The 4,525-nt window shown below is 36.6% G+C and overlaps 1 non-coding gene across 1 annotated transcript; it reads right to left on the bottom strand.

The window, feature by feature from the left end:
• Positions 1–2,688: 2,688 nt before the first annotated feature.
• LOC148017878 (signal recognition particle RNA) lies at positions 2,689–2,950 on the bottom strand. Its single transcript, XR_015687811.1, has one exon.
• Between the last annotated feature and the right edge of the window lie 1,575 nt (positions 2,951–4,525).

Raw genomic sequence — 4,525 nt, 5'->3', positions numbered from 1 at the left:
GCTCAAGACAAAGAAGAAGAAGGCTTCACCTACATGGTCCCTCGCCCTCACTCACTCACTCACTCAATCTCTCTTAAACCTCTCAAAATCTTTTTCTCTCACAATGAAAAGAAAGAAGGAAAATATAGAGTATTTTCAGACACATGTATAGCTTGTTCTATTCTTTCTCATCTTTTAAATATATGAAAAATAGGGTTAGGATTTTTCCATTTCCCTTGGTCACTGTATCCCCTCTCAAGTTTTTCGAGCTAGTCGTGGCTCTTTTTACATACAATCAAACATTATTCTTTATGTGAAAATAAACTTAATATAAGTTATGATTGAGACAGTAGTTATCAAATACAATTTTCACAAGAGGCAACCAACTCCTATAAAATAATAGCATAAATTGTTTACCAAAATTACTTGCTTTCTAAAATTTTGTGGGCCTCTTTCTTTATCTTGTTCTTGCAATTAACACTAGCATCATATACCTAAGTGGTTGTTGTGATGAGCCCCACAATTGAAGTTCATTAAGCCTATAGCTAGCTAAGATGGTATACCTAAGTGATATGTAATAAGCCCCAAAATTGAAGCCCATTCTACCTATACCTAGCTAAGATAGTATATCCATTAAAAGGATACTACGTATCCTAGGATATGATGATTATTACCAAAAATCTTAATCACTGCTTGATTATGTGATCACGAAAATAGAAGGAATGCTTTATTTTGACACTTATCCAAGGTCTATGGAGATATTATCAGTTTGGGTCAACATTAATGCGCAAATATGAGTTGATGTGTCTTCCAATGAGCCGTTATATCATCTATTGTAATTGTGGAATGACTACAATATGTAGCACATTATCTTGTGAGATTTGTAGATTGAGAACTAATATGCTATCCTAAACAATCTAAAATATGAGGAAGTGATGTCACGTGTGATCCTATCAATCAATTGCATGCTAGATTTATTCAAAAGATTGAAGTTATGTAAGAAAAATCATGCATATACATCTACGAATCCCCCTTTGGCAATTACCCAAATCCATTTGAGAACACTTGTATTGCTACTCTTCAAGTCTATTTACAAGTTCGTGTAATTCGTGGTTTTCATGATGTTGTGATGCTTCCTACTCTTTAGTCTATTGTAGCTATTTTTCAAACAATTTCTAATCTTATTCTAGAAATTCAAATTATTGTAATAGGGGCTATTGGTTGAATACGGGGATTTTGGTTTCCGCGTCTTTTGGTAAATCGTATTGTTTAGTACTTAAAATTTCCTTCAAATATAATTCTAGCAACACTAAAATTTCATATTGTGGGAAAATGAACCAAGTAATTGATTATACAAAAAACTACAACATACTATCATCTAACTCAATTAGAATCAAAGTTATCATTCTAAAAAATTGTAATGAATAATATCAAACATTTCTACAAGGACATGGATTGCACAATTATCCAATGGTAGACACTTTTATACTTTCATTTTCTCCAAATTCATTGACAAACTAAAAACTCAGAACTACTCATTAAAACTAGAACTTGAAACATGGGAAAGTACTGATTGAGCACAAATACTATCCTTTTATAAAAACAACTTCCTCAAGAACATTAACAACCTCAAAACAATGAGAAATTTTGCAAATCCATTACATTCCTCACTTGAAAAACTTCTTGTTATAATAATTATCTCTCTTCTTGAAGCCAATAGATACCATAAGCTTCACTTTTTGCACTTTTCACTACATTTCTTTCATCTTTAGGCTTTTAAGAAATCCAATGAACTACGTTAATTGGAGGTTAATTAATAGAATGTACCTCATTCTTGACTTTCAACCAACTTGTGCAAGTGTGAACATTGCTAAGAATTAAAACTTTGCTATTCAGAAAAACTATACATAGAGGTGCTAAAATTGAAGGTTTATAATAGTAGAAACTTGCTCTAACCCTTCAATTTGAGATAATCTGAAATAGTATATTGTGAACTACAAATATTTGTATCTTGAACAAATACATGCAAAGATTGTGTATTCTTTAATACAAATTGTGATACTTTAAGTGATTCTAAGGCCTCTTCATTGGAGTCCAACCAGCTACTTGCATCATCTTCTTCAAAGTTAGTTAATAGAACCAAAAGAATAATTCATAATAACATCTATATTGATACATATATGATCGTGAACTTGTCATTCGTAAAATGTCATATTCTAATTGGCTGCATAATTTATCTTCTTGATTATTTAACTCATTGTCTTTCTTGCTAATTTCTTCATTGCTTTCTTCTTGACTGAAACTAATTGGAAATTTATTGCGATGGGTTGCAAGATGTTAAAATAATATAGAAAATACCTTCAAATCACATATCCAAGTTGCACATTGTTGAACTCCTCTATTAGCAAACAAACACGATTCTTGATTTTAGTGCACTCAAGGGATCTTGGATTCTTTGACTCTTGTCCTTCCTTGCTTAAGGGATCTTGGATTCTTTGGCCCTTTAAGTGTCATGTACACCTAAGATCAAGGCATAATCATACGACATACATGTGAGAAATAGTAAGGGAAGATGGAAGAGTATGAGTGTGAGAGAAAGAAGTGAGTAGGATTAGAGCAAGTATGAGAGGGGTTGGAGGTTTGCACCTTGGATTAAGGGCCAAAAGCCAAAGGAGAAGGGTTGGAGGTTTGCAGCGGTGGTAGGTAGTGAGAGGAGATCGAGCGTGGCGTTATCCCTCCACCGTCCAGAGGGAGGGGTGACGTTGCTCCGTTCCCAGCCTCACGTGATCCCCCCTCGCTCAAGGAGCGGGCACCCCGCCCCTCCGGGCGAGTAAATACCCGGCTAACTCAGGACTTGGAGTCGGACGCCTCCTGCAGAGAGAGCCAGAACTCCTCTCTCCTGCTCAACAATGGCTCGCCGATCTGCATCCACTCCAACAGGATCTGTCCCCCCTCCGCGGGTTACAGGCGTCACACTACACCCAGGAACGAAAGAAGCGCCGCCTACCGATGTGCTACTCATAGAGAGGTGGCGTAGGCGTGCTTATCCCATGTGGGAGATCCATATAATACCATCCACCTCCTTCACTTCCAAATCGCCACACGTATTAAGAAGAATGCGATGCTATTTCTTTGAGATATGCTTGGCTTCCGACGTGCTGGTGGACCAGGCCGCCGTCTTCTCGCCGCTTAGATTGCGTCCCATCCTCCCTCTGTTTTGCTCTATATCTCTGCTCTGCCCCCTTGGTTCCCAACTTGCCTTTCGTTCGCTGCATGCACAGTAACACGATTCCCCCTCTAACTTTTGTGTTGCTTGGTTGATATTGGCTTTCCAGCTCGCTCACTCGCTCGCTCTCTCTCTCTCTCTCTCTCTGTATGTATGCATATTCTAATTAAGGTGAATCAATGAATAAATTCAAGATTACTTCAAAGCACTTGTATGTGTGACTATATTAGAGCATCACTTTGAGTAGATAAGCGCCTTAAAAGCCTAAAAACGTGTATCTTAGTGAAGATAAATATGGACTTTGCCCACTTCCCATAGAGAGCCCTTTACTCAGAGCTTTAGGATCCCCATTTGGAGTTAGCCTACTCCAAAAGAGAGTTTTTATTAGTAGCTTGCATATAAAAAGTCCTAAGCTATATCTCGATTGTGAAAAAAAATATGTAGATACATTTGCCATGTTCTTGTGTTCTATCTGTTTCCCCATTGAACGCATGAGGCTGAGAAAGGCCAAAAGTTGTTAAAATGAGAATGTTAAATAATAATTTTCATTATGTTTTAGGTTGTCTCTTTTGGAAAGGCTAAAAAGAATTCTTTTCTTATCACTTGATCAATTGTTTTGGTAGGTCTACTTCTTTTGTTTGATCTCCTGAACAATCAAATGTTATAAAGGAGCGTAAGCTAGATGGGTGACCATTTATATTATTCTAATGTGAAGAGATGGATTCTTCATGATCTACCTCTTCCTGCATTCTACGATATGTAGGCCTAGGCATAGAAGTACCTATTGGATAATTTTGACCATTTGCATGATATTTGGAAGCACTAGCATGAATAACCAGGGCCTTGTTTGGCATACCAAGACCAAAACTTATGAAATATAACACTATCAAGCATTTTCCCATAAACTAAAAACCCCTAGAAAAACATTAGATATGTAGGATTTTTGTAGCTAGTTGAGGAATTGTGTTTGCATCTTGCCTAATGCACGAGCACTCATAGGCAAGGTTAGGCACAAAATTTTCAATGCATCCATATTTTTGCATACGACATTGCTTGTATGATTGCATAGCATAGATTTAACCTTGCATTTTTTCTTGAATCATATGTGACTGAGTATAGAGTTCATTTTCATAACATATTGTTGGATAGGAAACATTGCATTGAAACAACAGCATGTATATTACTAGAGGGTTTCAAGGATTGTAAAAATTGAAACAGATTGTCTTTAGACAAATTCAAGAGGCAATGAGGAGATGGCTAAGGCAATAACCTGAGATATTTTTATCACACGATTGTTTATGGGCTTTCTAGTTAGGATAA

Source organism: Lygodium microphyllum, chromosome 21, assembly GCF_053477565.2.
Source record: "Lygodium microphyllum isolate KBCC chromosome 21, Lygodium_microphyllum_v1.1.10, whole genome shotgun sequence".
Lineage (NCBI taxonomy): Eukaryota > Viridiplantae > Streptophyta > Polypodiopsida > Schizaeales > Lygodiaceae > Lygodium > Lygodium microphyllum.
The sequence above is the reverse complement of the archived record's forward strand: the minus strand, read 5'-3'. Positions and strand labels throughout refer to the sequence as shown.